The sequence below is a fragment of the Salmo salar genome, chromosome ssa09 (assembly GCF_905237065.1).
Source record: "Salmo salar chromosome ssa09, Ssal_v3.1, whole genome shotgun sequence".
Classification (NCBI taxonomy): domain Eukaryota; kingdom Metazoa; phylum Chordata; class Actinopteri; order Salmoniformes; family Salmonidae; genus Salmo; species Salmo salar.
In genome coordinates, this window is record NC_059450.1 from 144,123,911 (window position 1) to 144,139,940 (window position 16,030).

Genomic DNA, 16,030 nt, shown 5'->3' on the forward strand with positions numbered 1-16,030 from the left:
CGACTAAGTGAAAGATCACACGCTTACACCTTAGTACGAGCCTTGCCTCTTTGTTTGTCCCCTTCCAGCTCTCAGACGGGACCTGGTCCACTCACCTTCACCTGACACATGGGGTTAAAGTTCAGCTGCCGGCAGTGAGGTCATTACTAACCTTGGCCCACCCTGTCCACCAAACAACAAAGAAGCAACACCCCACATCAATCGATCACCTTCATCTCAACACCTTGTGCTTTTTCTTTTCCTGTGATATTTTCAGTATTTCTTGATGCGCTCTATTAGTTCCTTTAATCTAATATCCTAAGAACAGTGCAGGGTGTTGTGGGGGCAGGGGCTGGGGTTGGCCTCCATCCATCTGTGAGTGTGCCGGGTTTGCTCTCCTCTCCTCCCAGGCAGCTATCTCCTCTCCTCTCCTCTCCTCTCCTCTCCTCTCCTCTCCTCTCCTCTCCTCTCCTCTCCTCTCCTCTACTCTCTCCTCTCCTCTCCTCTCCTCTCCTCTCTCTCTCCTCTCCTACCAGGCAGCTCTCTCCTCTCCTCTCCTACCAGGCATCTCTCTCCCCCCAGGCAGCTCTCTCCTCCCAGGCAGCTCTCTCCTCTCATCATCTACCAGCCAGCTCTCTCCTCTCTTCTCTTCCCAGACAGCTCTCCTCTCCTTTCCACTCCTCTATTTCCTCTCCTCCTCCCTTCCCAGGCAGCTCTTCTCTCTCTCTCTCTCTCTCTCTCTCTCTCTTCTCTTCTCTCATTTCCTCTTCCATCTCCTATCCTATCCATTCCCCTCTCCTGTCCTCTACTCCCAGGCAGCTCTCTCCTCTCGCCTCTCCTCCCAGGCAGATCTCTCCCTCCAGGCATCCCTCTCCTCTCTATTCTCCTCTCCTCCCAGGCATCTCTCTCCTCTCTCTTCTCCTCTCTTCCTAGGCATCTCTCTCCTCTCTATTCTCCTCTCCTCCCAGGCATCTCTCTCCTCTTTATTCTCCTCTCCTCCCAGGCATCTCTCTCCTCTCTCTTCTCCTCTCTTCCCAGGCATCTCTCTCCTCTCTATTCTCCTCTCCTCCCAGGCATCTCTCTCCTCTTTATTCTCCTCTCCTCTCCTTTTCTCCACAGGGCTCCTCTGGGCCTCTCTACTTGTTGTAATGACTTAATGTAGAGTCAGGATCACCAGGCAGGGCCATCTATATACATGAAGGGCAGGACACAGGAATGCCTTATGTATGTCTGTGTCTGTCTGTGTCTGTGTGTTTGTGTTTGTCTGTGTGTGAGTGTGTGTGTGCATGTGTGCACTCATCTGTGTGTGTGTGTGTGTGTGTGTGTGTGTGTGTGTGTGTGTGTGTGTGTGTGTGTGTGTGTGTGTGTGTGTGTGTGTGTGTGTGTGTGTGTGTGTGTGTGTGTGTGTGTGTGTGTGTGTGTGTGTGTGTGTGTGTGTGCTATTGCGTATCAATCAAATTTGTCTGGAGGCAATTTCTTGTCCATTTTCTTCAACATGATTCCTTTTTCTGCTTCTACAAAAATGGCTTCAACCACACACACACTGTATTGATTATCTTCTCTCTCTTTCCTTCAGTCTTTTGAGTCTGTATGACCTAAATGGAACAGCAGGAAAGTAATCGTTTGCTTTCACTGGTAACCTCTGCTATACTGTACATTTACTCCTGTCAAATATTCAACATGCAATCCCTCTGAGAGATTGTCCCATATTTCTGTTCCTTGTTTCTGGTATTGTACTCAAGTAAAGGACCTGTTGTAGCCATGCAGAGCTCTCATCTGATCTTTTCTCAACAATAGTAAAGATGTATGGATGTGGGGTTTAGCATTCCTCCTTTCTCCGCTGTTTATTATCTATGCATAGTCACTTTACAAATTACCTCAACTAACCTGTACCACCGCACATTGACTCAGTACCGGTACCCCCTGTCCATAGCGTCGTTATTGCTATCTAAATATTTTGTTACTTTTTGAATTTATTAGATTTTTTTACTTTAGTTTATTTAGTAAATATTTTCTTAACTCTATTTCTTGAACTGAATTGTTGGTTAAAATTGTTGGTTGAAATTGCAGAACGCGAAATTCTAAATACAAAATTCGTAATATTAAACATTCATGAAAATACAAGTGTCTTATATTGTTTAAAAGCTTAACTTCTTGTTAATCCAGCCGCTTTGTCAGATTTCAAAAAGGCTTTACGGCGAAAGCACACCATGCGATTATCTGAGGACAGCGCCCCGCATACAAAAGCGTTACAAACATTTTCCAAACAAGCAGAGGTGTCACGAAAGTCAGAAATAACGATAAAACAAATCACTTACCTTTGAAGATCTTCCTCTGTTTGCAATCACAAGGGTCCCAGCAACATAAAAAATGGGCCATTTTGTTCGATAAAGTCCTTCTTTATTTCCCAAAAAAGTCAGTTTAGTTGGCACGCTTGACTCAGTAATCCACCGGTCTCCCTCGTTCAAAATGCATACAAATGAATCTCGAAAGTCACCAATAAACTTTGTCCAAACAAGTCAAACGTTTCTAATCAATCCTCAGGTACCTTAATATGTAAATAAATGATACAATTTAAGACGGAGAATAGTATGTTCATTACCAGAGATAAAAAACGAAGTGCGCACCCTCACCGACGCGTGCCACAATAGTACAGACAAAATGGGAGACACCTAGAAATACTACAAACTCTAGCTAATTTAAAGAAAATACAAGCCTGAATCTCTTTCTAAAGACTGTTGACATCTGCTGGAAGCCCTAGGAACTGCAATCTGGGAGGTATTCCATTGATATTCCCATGGACAGGTATTTTAAATGGTGTCACCTCCCCCTCAAAAAAATCCAGATGGATTCTCCTCGGGATTTCACCTGCTATATCAGTTCTGTTATACTCACAGACATTATTTTAACTTCAGAGTGTTTTCTATCCAATACTATCAATTATATGCATATCCTAGCTTCTGGGCCTGAGTAACAGGCAGTTTACTTTGGGCACCTCATTCAACCAAACTTCCGAATACTGCCCGCTAGCCTTAAGAAGTTTTAAGGGCTTTTAAGTAAGCATTTCACAGCAAGGTCTACACCTGTTGTATTCGGCGTATGTGATAAATAACATTTGATTTAATTTAGTCCTTAAATAACATTTTTCCCTTTCTTCAGCCCTCCAGCAACTTTATTTTGGAGAAGTCAATGACTATGTCCTCCTGGATTATTTATTTCATGTTTGATCATTGCAGTGTTGCTCCTCAGGAGACTTTCTAATTATATATGAAAGTGCATTGATTACAAGTTCTTTTTTTATTACCAATGTGTCAAAGATATGCTACATTGCATCAATTCTTCATTAGCTGTTTGTTATGGGGACATCTTTCCACATATGTACTTCTAGTCATTAGACATTTGCAAAGTTAAGTATTTATAGTCATATTTATTGTTGATCAGTAATGGCTCTCAGCAAAAGTGATGAAAAATATGACATCAAAGAGATACTTCCCCTTCCCACACAACAGTTTGGTCCTCTGTATACAAATAGAACATATCATTATTTAGTTGCAGTAAGAGATTTTATCCTCCCATATTCATATTTATGCTTTCATCAACAATGTCTGAAAATGAACACTTCATATTCCACATGCACATATCCCCTTTTTAAGTTTCTCAAGGAAAAGTGAAAAGAGAAATGTTTTGAAGATAGACTGTCACAATGGGTGGCCTGAGGAATCAGGAGAGGTGGAGTCAGGCGCAGGAGACGGATGATTCCGGGAATAGACTTTTAATAAATATTCTCACGGAAAAAATGACAGAAGAACGGAGAGCAGGGTGTGCTAAATAAAAGGCACCACCCTTTTACGAACGATAACCAGGGACGCAGCCCAAAACAGTACGTCATAATCCCAGGAGGGGAAACCACTGATCCTCATAAACAACATACAACCCGGACAACAAACAATCCCGCACAAACCACAAACCTAACTAGCTAGCCTAAATACCCTTCCCCACTAACAACTAATACAAAACAGGTGCGTAACTAACCTAGGCCTAACTAACAGAACGTGAAACATAAATCAGTGGCAGCTAGTAGGCCGGTGACGACGACCGCCGTGCGCCGCCCGTGCGAGGAGGGGCGCCACCTTCCGTAGATGTCGTGACATAGACGTTTTTTATCCAGAGATAACGAGCACTCCCTATTGAGGTGTATTGGCAGTGTGCAGTTAGCACTGCAGATTGAGGCTCAACAGAATCAAATCTGCAAGGACATGACCACGGTCACATGACCACTATCACATGACCACGTCACAACTGGGCTTGTTGGTATCATGGTAGTCTGTCTGCTCCGCTTTGTGTTTACATACCTTCAATTGTTCTCTCTCTGGAAACTTTTAAGGATGACAAAAAATATCATTATCAAAGGGCGATCCAAACCCTGTAATCACTGTTGCACATGACGATTTTATCTTTGATCATTTATGTCATTTATTTGTAAAATGTATTTATTCCATAAAATGTTGCTACACAATCTGTGATTCAAATATGTATAATGTACGTTTTGGTCACTTTTGGTCACTAGTGTTGATATGATCAGGACTCTGGACGTACATACAGTACTGTGGTTTGTGGAGGGATAGAATCCTGTTGAATTTCTGCTTGAAGTCAACTTCACTATCAAGCTCCTCTAGACTGAATATAAAAAAAGATTAATTTTTAATTGCAGTTCTTTGCAAGGGCACTTGGAATATTTTTTATCTAGTGTAGTGCTCATCGACTTTCTTACTGTAGAGTTGTATTCCATTTGCATTTATTTCCATGGCAAGCAGGGCAGCTCTTCCCTGAGAATATATATTGTACTGCTGATGGTCACAAAGGCAGAGGAGAGGGGAGAGGGACCTCCGGCCCCCCTGACCCTAGACCCCACCCCTGCCCCCTCCACCCCCTGCTCCTCCTAGTCCACCATACCCTTTCCCACCAAGCCTCCCAACATCTCTCAGCCCACACACCCACCCGCTCTCGGGTCACTGAGGTTGATGGGGAACCCACCAGGTTCAGACGTCATGCACTCAGGTCACACCTGCTGATGTGTACAGACCCAGTGATGAAGGTCAGGGCTTTCAGAATGAGACAGATTTCCTCTTCTGTCCTCTCATCTTTCCTTTTGTAGCTAGTGGTAGTTTAAATACTCCGGGGGTCAGGAAGAGACACAGTAACAAGGGCAGTGTCTCAGAAGGCCCGCGGTCTGCACTCTCTAATTGAACCCCAAATGTTGACAGCACATTAAGCTTTTCCTTTAGATACTGTATAATCAGCATTAATCACCACCAGACCAGCCCGATCACCCTCCCTGCTACTGTAATGTCATTTATGCTAATGTACACTATGCAGAGCATGAGTAGAAAGCTCATTTTGTCAAGTGTAAAAGTTTTCCTCACTGCAACACAATTAATATTTAGTTCAGCATCCCAATTGTTTGCCTGCCGCACTCAGATAAACACAGAGGCATGAATAAGGAAATGTCCCTTTGTAACGTTGTAGAGAACAAATACTGTGGAAAAGCAAGAAGGATGACAGGATCTGTAATTGCCAATTTAACTTGCCAAGTACTATTGTGTCATTCTACTCAATATGGCAAGGAGAGGAGAGAGAAAGTAAGTGAGAGTTTAGAAGGGAACAAGATGTTTGTGGCAGTGGGAATGACAACTACACACAGAGAAAGAATCACTCAGAAACACAGAAGTGTAACACACAAGCACACACACACACACACGCACAAGCACACACACTCACTCACTAGTCTACCTGGTTAAATAAAGGTGAAATAAATAAATAAAAACTCACTCACTCACACACACACACACACACACACACACACACACACACACACACACACACACTCACACTCACACACACACACACACACACACACACACACACACACACACACACACACACACACACACACACACACACACACACACACACACACACACATGCACACACACACACACACACAACCCCAAGGGGAGAAAGCAAAAGTGTTTGTTCACTTGGATGAACACATCCCGGTTTTGACCCTGTGTTCTAATTGGTGCAGACAGAGAGAAGCTCTGACTGCCAATGCAGCATAAATAGTGTGTCTGTGCCTGTACTCTAATTAAGTATGAGCTTTGTAATCTCTGGATTCTGGTGTAGCGTCATGTATTAACTTTAATTAAGCTTGTGTGCCATGCTAGCTAATTAGATAAAAAGACGCTTATTTGTAATCTGGATAATATGAATACATTTTACACAAGCGCAAATCAGTCAGTCTGGTTAATTACAGTGTGATGTAATGGAGATAGAGCGCAGCAGCGGCGCCTGGCCCTGTGTGTGACGTATACCTGTCTGGATCAGGGACGTGATGGAACCCTCATGGAGAGATGATGTGTCCTGTTAGAGTCCGACAGTCAGTTCTTCTGAACACAGATCGCCATGGCAGAGAGAAGGCGGTAGAAGCTCATAGGTATGTTCAGCATCACCGGTGGAGATGGGATGAAGGGCACATACTGGTTGTCTGACGTTTCCTGTTGTGTTTATGCGTGATGTTTTCCATGTCACAGATTTGCTTGTTTTCTGCCGGAGCATGAAGTTACAGTAGGTGTGGGATTAGGTGCGTTATATCTTGGTCCTGTAGCTTAGTTGGTAGAGCATGCTTTGGAGCTTAATGTGTCCCTGAACAAAGGGGGGGTCAAAATCTAAAATCAACATCTCCTCCTCATGGACTGCACCAGATTTGCCAGTTCTTGCTGTGAGATGTTACCCCACTCTTCCACCAAGGCACCTGCAAGTTCCCGGACATTTCTGGGGGGAATGGCCCTAGCCTCACCCTCCGACCCAACAGGTCCCAGACGTGCTCAATGGGATTGAGATCCGGGCTCTTCGCTGGCCATGGCAGAACACTGACATTCCTGTCAAACAGGAAATCACACATAGAACGAGCAGTATGGCTGGTGGCATTGTCATGCTGGAGGGTCATGTCAGGATGAGCCTGCAGAAAGGGTACCACATGAGGAAGGAGGATGTCTTCCCTGTAACGCACAGCGTTGAGATTGCCTGCAATGACAACAAGCTCAGTCCAATGATGCTGTGACACACCGCCCCAGACCATGACGGACCCTCCACCTCCAAATCGATCCCGCTCCAGAGTAATGGCCTCGGTGTAACTCTCATTCCTTCAACGATAAACACGAATCCGACCATCACCCCTGGTGAGACAAAACCATGACTCGTCAGTGCAGAGCACTTTTTGTCAGTCCTGTCTGGTCCAGCGACGGGTGGTTTGTGGCCATAGGCGACATTGTTGCTGGTGGTGTCTGGTGAGGACCTGCCTTACAACAGGCCTACAAGCCCTCAGTTCAGCCTCTCTCAGCCTATTGCGGACAGTCTGAGCACTGATGGAGGGATTGTAAGTTCCTGGTGTAACTCGGGCAGTTGATGTTGCTATCCTGTACCTGTCCCACAGGTGTGATGTTTGGATGTACCGATCCTATGCAGGTGTTGTTACATGTGGTCTGCCACTGCGAGGATGATCAGCTGTCCGTCCTGTCTCCCTGTTGCGCTGTCTTAGACGTCTCACAGTACGGACATTGCAATTTATTGCCCTGGCCACATCTGCAGACCTCATGCATCCTTGCATAAGGCACGTTCATGCAGATGAGCATGGGACCCTGGGCATCTTTCTTTTGGTGTTTTTTAGAGTCAGTATATAGGCCTCTTTAGTGTCCTAAGTTTTCATAACTGTAACCTTAATTGCCTACCGTCTGTAAGCTGTTAGTGTCTTAACGACCGTTCCACAGGTGCATGTTCATTAATTGTTTATGGTTCATTGAACAAGCATGGAAAACAGTGTTTAAACCTTTTACAATGAAGATCTGTGAAGTTATTTTGATTTTTACGCATTATCTTTGAAAGACAGGGTCCTGAAAAACGGACGTTTCTTTTTTTTGCTGAGTTTATATAAGACTCAATAGCACGGTGCTCTGTGGACTATGATTAAGTATTCCTGTTCTGATCCAACACTACTTTATTTAGTCAAAACTGAGCCAGAAGGCTCATCTTTGTTATACTGGAAAAAAACATGGCCAACTTCACCTGTCAGGCAAATACTCAATAATTGACCATAATCCCCATTCGTAGGGAGTGTGAATAGAAGACGAAGGAGGTCAGTGAGAGAAGAAAGTCAATGAGATGTCAGGAAACGTGGAGGTGGCCCAGTTTGCCTAGCGGATGCCTCCAGCCATGTCTCCAGCCACACCTCCTGCCACGCCTCCAGCCATGTCTCCTTAATTACTATAATTACTATCATTTAGTTAGATGTTCTGGGCTTCTGTGAGCAGGCAGAAACCATACCAATATGTGGTATTTGTGTCTGAAAGTTTAGGGTGAAATGCAGGGGCGAAACTTTGGTTTTATTATTATTATTATTATTATTATTATTTATTTTTTATACAGTCGGACATGCTCCCCCCGCCCATCCCCAGTGAAAGTTGCACCCGTGGTGAAATGAATCAAATGAGGAAATAGAAAGCAGACGACGATATTCTATTGGCTGCTGCTGCCACCGCTGCCACTCACAGTAGGAAAAAGCTGCTGTCACTCACAATAGGAAAAAGCCGCTGTCACTCACAGTAGGACGAAGCCGCTGCCACTCACAGTAGGAAGAAGCCGCTGTCACTCACAGTAGGAAGAAGCCGCTGTCACTCACAGTAGGAAGAAGCTGCTGTCACTCACAGTAGGAAGAAACCACTGCCATTCACAGTAGGAAGAAGCCGCTGTCACTCCCAGCAGGAAGAAGCCGCTGCCTCTCACATTAGGAAAAAGCCGCTGCCACTCACAGTAGGAAGAAGCCGCTGTCACTCACAGTAGGAAGAAGCCGCTGTCACTCACAGTAGGAAGAAGCCGCTGTCACTCACAGTAGGAAGAAGCCGCTGCCACTCACAGTAGGAAGAAGCAGCTGCCACTCACAGTAGGAAGAAGCCGCTGCCTTCCTACAACCCTCTGTCCTCCACAAAGTGCATATGAAAGACACTATTAACTTTCCCATTCCTGATGTCAGTTTTTATTGCCGTGTGGTTTCAGGTCTCACTGAGTTGGCAGGTACCTTGCTCTACTTTTCACACCCGGAGAGACGCTGGTGTCAGACTTTAGATAGAAATACAGCCATGATGAAGAAATTATTCCTGGGATTTGATTTTCCAGAGTGGTCGGTAAAGTGCATGGCTACGGTGATTGATGCTTATGGCTGTTATGTCTGAGGAGGAAAATAATTTTGTGTGGCTGTTGAAATCTTTTGATGTCTTATAAACACACATCAGTCTGATGTGTCAATCAAGGCTAATGGTGAGCACACTGAAAGCAAAAACACCTTGGCTTTATTTGTCTGTGGCAGTCTGTGTGGGAGGCTTGATATTGGAAGTGGTATCGAATGTGTAATGGCTAATTCATTTGCCCTTGAAAAGAGGAGTGATTTACCCTAAGCTTGGGCTGCTAAACCTGTCTTCAGCAGAGTAGTATAGATACTTTAAAAGCCTTAACCCAAGGCCCATAGCTGCCGTGCCTGTGGCTGTGCTTTGTCTGCCCATGGAAGCTAGGATAGTGACACATACAAATGCTTAGTGGCCGAAAACACCTTAATAGCAGTGAAAGGGTTAACTAGGTATCTAGTTGGTGGAACTGTGGAAGGTGTCCTGGGACCAGGAAAGGCCCAACTTGTCTCAGCAGGAGGAGGGTCCTGGAGGAAATAATTATCATTCAAACAGCGCTAACTACAATTGATGGTGCAGAGTCGAGGCTTGAGTAATGAGGAAGCAGGTTATATGATGAGGTTCATCAGTTTGAACCATACAGAACAGGCATATTGGTTAATGTCAGGTGATATATGTTAAAGATGATTTATTAAAATGAGTAGGGAAGTTATTCATGATGGCAATTATAAGATTGAATTTGGGCTTTACAGACTGCGAACCACCCTGGGACCTGGCATAGCTCTACATATGACAGGAGGGGAAACCTGAGCTGCTTTGTGAGAAAGGGACAACGGCAAGTGGCATTTGAACATGCGGAAGCCACATTGTGCATGGGTAATTAACATTGTGTAATCTACATGCTTACAAAGCAACTTTTTATAATTAGAGTTCTGATTGCAGGCAGGATAATGACAGCGATTCCTCACCCAGATAATGGCTTTTGCTGTTCCTAGCAGTTGCTGTGTTGTTTGTGCAGCAGACTTCTGACATCTGGGACACAAAAGAACAGAATGGTGAGGCTGAGCGCCTTTGTTCTCCGTACTGCTGAACCAATCAGACAGGACAAATTGCCCAGTAGCCCATCCAAATGATGCAGAGACAGGGGAAAGCCCTCCAGACACATGAGAATGGGCCAGTAATGTGAAAATCTCTGCCATCGTCTTGCCTGCACTCATGGACTCTGCATCTGGACTCTACCTTAGAACCTCCAGCTGCCTGGTGTTCTGCTCTAAGATGAATACGACTGAGAGGACAGGAGACATTTCTCACAGGTAGGCTGAGAGGCAGGGTGACACCAATGCCCTTCATGCAGTCTTTGGAGCATATCGTATTGTAGCATGGTTGAGAAGTGGAACAGTGGATTGCAAAACATACGACACTTTCCCACGTCCAGCCTGATAGCAAAGAACCCATAAAGCCTAGTCTGTCATGGTGCTGTGGGCATTCTGTGTGCTGCAGTTGGGCACTGCAGTCAAGTTTGTTTCTTGTGCGTTTATAAGACAATATGAAATCCCTTATGTTGCTGCTGAGCTGCTGAGGCTTTCAGTAAATTAATTAAGATATGGCATCTTGATAAGGGAGGCACTTAGGCCCGTGGCAGTGGGAGGGTGGGGTGTGTTTTCTCTGCTGGCAGACAGTGGGGACAGACAGGTCTGTAGTGCAGGCTGAAGCCTCACCCATCAGCTCCAACATCGGGACCGGGGAGCCAAGCACTCAGCTTCTCCCTCCAGGAAATAATCTGCTTTTAATTCATCACAGATCACATTCAGGAGGAGACGGATAACTGTGGAAGGGCCTACAGTGACCAGACCCTGTCTCAACCCTCGTCACGCTGGAGTGCTTTCCCCTTGTCTAATTCATTCTAATTTAGATTTATCTCATAAATTCATCATCTCCCGTGTTTTAGAAGGAGAGACACTGCTGCTAGGGTGGGAGTACTCCTGTTCCCAACATGAGAGGGAATTCCATCTGGAATAGCAGGTGAAGGCCAAACACAGGAGCAATCAAGATTCAAATTCCGATCAAATTCAAGATGAATTCCATTTCTCGTCACTAAACCAGATGCTCTCGGAAATGTTAGGGAATGACATGGAGCAGTACAGTACAGTAAAGTAGGCCACTCAACCCAGCTCAAAACGTCCCCTGTCTCTGTAAATGATGGATTGTTTGTCATTGTGGAGGTCAACAGCTGGGCTTCCTGATGGCTGTAGATGTGTATTCCTCTCTGTCCCCACGTCCCACACAGCAGCAGCAGTAGCAGTGGTTGCATCAGTAGCAGAAGCATCAGTTGCAGTAGCATCAGTAGCAGAAGTAGCAGCAGAAGTAGCATCAGTAGCAGTAGCATCAGTAGTAGTAGCATCAGTAGCAGTAGCAGAAGTAGCATCAGTAGCAGCAGCATCAGTAGCAATAGCAGAAGTAGCATCACTAGCATCAGTAGCAGTAGCATCAGTAGCAACAGCAGAAGTAGCATCAGTTTGCAGTAGCATCAGTAGCATCAGTAGCAGTAGCAGAAGTAGCATCAGTAGCAGTAGCAGAAGTAGCATCAGTAGCAGCAGCATCAGTAGCAATAGCAGAAGTAGCATCAGTAGCATCAGTAGCAGTAGCAGAATTAGCAGAAGTAGCATCAGTAGCAGCAGCATCAGTAGCAATAGCAGAAGTAGCATCAGTAGCAGCAGTAACAGAAGTAGCAGAAGTAGCAGCAGTAGCAGCAGAATCAGTAGCAATAGCAGAAGTAGCATCAGTGGCAGTGGCAGAAGTAGCATCAGTAGCAGCAACAGCCGGCTTGTGATACAGCCTGGATTCTAACCAGGATGTCTGTAGTGACACCTCTAGCACTGAGATGCAGTGCCTTAGACCGCTGTGCAGAAGTAGCAGCAGTAGCAGCAGTAGCAGCAGCAGTAGCAGCATCAGTAGCAGTAGTAGCAGCATCAGTAGCATCAGTAGCAGCATCAGTAGCAGCAGCAGCAGTAGTAGCAGCATCAGAAGCAGCAGTAGCAGCATCAGTAGCAGCATCAGTAGCAGCAGTAGCAGCAGCAGTAGCAGCAGCAGTAGCAGCAGTAGCAGCAGCAGCAGTAGCAGCAGCAGTAGCAGCAGTATCAGTAGCAGAAGCAGCAGCAGCCGTAGCAGCAGCATCAGCAGTAGCAGTATCAGTAGCAGAAGCAGCAGCAGCAGTAGCATCAGCAGTAGCAATATCAGTAGCAGAAGTAGCAGCAGCAGCAGCAGCAGCATCAGTAGCAGCATCAGCAGCAGCAGTAGCAGCAGCAGTAGCAGCACAGTAGCAGCATCAGTAGCAGCAGCAGTAGCAGCAGTAGCAGCATCATTAGCAGAAGTAGTAGCAGCAGCAGCAGCAGTAGCAGCATCAGTAGCATCAGCAGTAGCAGTATCATTAGCAGAAGTAGCAGCAGCAGCAGTAGCAGCATCAGTAGCATCAGCAGTAGCAGTATCATTAGCAGAAGTAGCAGCAGCAGCAGCAGCAGTAGCAGCATCAGTAGCATCAGCAGTAGCAGTATCATTAGCAGAAGTAGCAGCAGCAGCAGCAGCAGTAGCAGCATCAGTAGCATCAGCAGTAGCAGTATCATTAGCAGAAGTAGCAGCAGCAGCAGCAGCAGTAGCAGCATCAGTAGCATCAGCAGTAGCAGCAGCAGCAGTAGCAGCTAGGGATTAACACCGGAAGCCGGGATCCACGGACTGTCCAAGGACCACTCTTCACATTTCCCGATGTATTTCCCCTAACATTGCACTAATGCAATTCCACAAAATACACAACATGTGCAGCTGGAGATTTGCTAAAAATCTAATAGCACATTATCCAAACAGGTTGTCTCATGGAAGCCTTTAGCCTAGCTATTTACTTCACACAAAGTTGTCATAAATTCAAAGCACACGCATAATTGACACTGCTGGACTGCACACGAGACCCGAATGCAGTTTAGAGTTCTCATCAGAACTGAAAATGTTATCCTGGTCCAACCCAAACCCGGTGAGCTGAAGCCCGAGCCCAGCCCTGGTCCAACATCACAGAAGTTAAATAAACCCTTAATGAAGATTACTAGGATACAGTAGGCTATATTGTTTTAAAATGCTGTTGAGAACAACACAGTGGATGCGGGCGGCAGGTGGATGCGGGCGGCAGCACTGTAACTACCCCTCTCTAACTGCCCCTCTCTAACTGTCCCTCTCTACTATCCCTCTCTAACTGCCCCTCTCTAATTACCCCTCTCTAACTGCCCCCTCTAACTGCCCTACTCTAACTACCACTCTCTAACTTCCCCTCTCTAACTTCGCCTCTCTAACTGCCCCTCTCTAATTACCCCTCTTTAAGTGCCCCCTCTAACTGCCCTACTCTAACTACCACTCTCTAACTTCCCCTCTCTAACTTCCCCTCTCTATCTACCCCTCTCTAACTTCCCCCTCTAACTGCCCCCTCTAACTGCCCCTCTCTAACTACCCCTCACTAACTACCCCTTCTAACTGTCCCTCTATAACTACCCCTCTATACCTGCTCCTCACTAACTACCCCTCACTAACTACCCCTCTCTAACTACCCCTTCTAACTGTCCCTCTATAACTACCCCTCTATAGCTCTCACTAACTACCCCTCTCTAACTACCCCTTCTAACTGTCCCTCTATAACTACCCCTCTATACCTGCTCCTCACTAACTACCCCTCACTAACTACCCCCTCTAACTGCCCCCTCTAACTGCTCCTCACTAACTACCCCTCACTAACTACCCCTCTAACTGCCCCCTCTAACTACCCCTTCTAACTGTCCCTCTATAACTACCCCTCTATACCTGCTCCTCACTAACTACCCCTCACTAACTACCCCTCTCTAACTACCCCTTCTAACTGTCCCTCTATAACTACCCCTCTATACCTGCTCCTCACTAACTACCCCTCACTAACTACCCCCTCTAACTGCCCCTCTATAACTGCCCCTCTATAACTACCCCTCTATAACTACCCCTTTATAACTACCCCTCTATAACTACCCCTCTATAACTACCCCTTTATAACTACCCCTTTATAACTACCCCTTTATAACTACCCCTCTATAACTACCCCTCTATAACTGCCCCTCACTAACTACCCCTTCTAACTGTCCCTCTATAACTACCCCTCTATACCTGCTCCTCACTAACTACCCCTCTCTAACTACCCCTTCTAACTGTCCCTCTATAACTACCCCTCTATACCTGCTCCTCACTAACTACCCCTCACTAACTACCCCTTCTAACTGTCCCTCTATAACTACCCCTCTATACCTGCTCCTCACTAACTACCCCTCACTAACTACCCCTCTCTAACTGCCCCCCTCTAACTGCCCCTCTCTAACTACCCCTTCTAACTGTCCCTCTATAACTACCCCTCTATACCTGCTCCTCACTAACTACCCCTCACTAACTACCCCCTCTAACTGCCCCTCTATAACTGCCCCTCTATAACTACCCCTCTATAACTACCCCTTTATAACTACCCCTCTATAACTACCCCTCTATAACTACCCCTTTATAACTACCCCTCTATAACTACCCCTCTATAACTGCCCCTCTATAACTACCCCTCTATAACTACCCCTCTATAACTACCCCTCTATAACTGCCCCTCTCTAACTACCCCTCACTAACTACCCCTTCTAACTGTCCCTCTATAACTACCCCTCTATACCTGCTCCTCACTAACTACCCCTCACTAACTACCCCTCTCTAACTGCCCCCTCTAACTGCCCCTCTCTAACTACCCCTCTATACCTGCTCCTCACTAACTACCCCTCACTAACTACCCCTCTCTAACTACCCCTCTAACTACCCCTCTCTAACTACCCCTCTCTAACTACCCCTTCTAACTGTCCCTCTATAACTACCCCTCTATACCTGCTCCTCACTAACTACCCCTCACTAACTACCCCCTCTAACTGCCCCTCTATAACTGCCCCTCTATAACTACCCCTCTATAACTACCCCTTTATAACTACCCCTCTATAACTACCCCTTTATAACTACCCCTCTATAACTACCCCTTTATAACTACCCCTCTATAACTACCCCTCTATACCTGCTCCTCTCTAACTACCCCTCTATAACTGCCCCTCTCTAACTACCCCTCTTCTCTGGTTGATCCTTGTGCACTGGCCCTGGAGCCGGTGCAAAGGGCGGCAGGTAGCCAAAGGGCGGCAGGTAGCCAAAGGGCGGCAGGTAGCCTAGTGGTTAACTGAAAGGTTGCTGGTTCAAATCCCTGATCCATTTAGCTTACATTAATTACATTTATTGTACATGGTAAACTTTAATTGCATAGACAGCCAATGTGCTCTGATGCTTTGCCTGTGGTATTTGGATGTTAGGAATATCAGAACCAGCTGATGGAACAAGCTGGAGGGAGTTTGTCTTAGGGAGCTGATGTTGGAGCATCTATAAGGGCAGTAAGTAGCAGGAGGCACCAGGATCAGGTGCAAAATAGTGTCTAGTTTATTCACAGTAAAAAAGAGGTACAGGTGAATGATGAAATCTGATGAATATGTACATAAATCTACAAAATATGTATATACTAGACATATTCTCGATTACTATCAAAACGGTTGTTTAATAAATTCACCTGCAGACAATGCGGAAGAAATTATTCTGAAATGATTCTGTCAGCTGCATTTGAATTATAAAGGCGACTGATGCTGTTGTCTTTTCTTTATTAGAAGGTTATTCTGATGCTGTTTTCTTAATTAGAAGGTTATTCTGATGCTGTTTTCTTTATTAGAAGGTTATTCTGATGCTGTTTTCTTTAT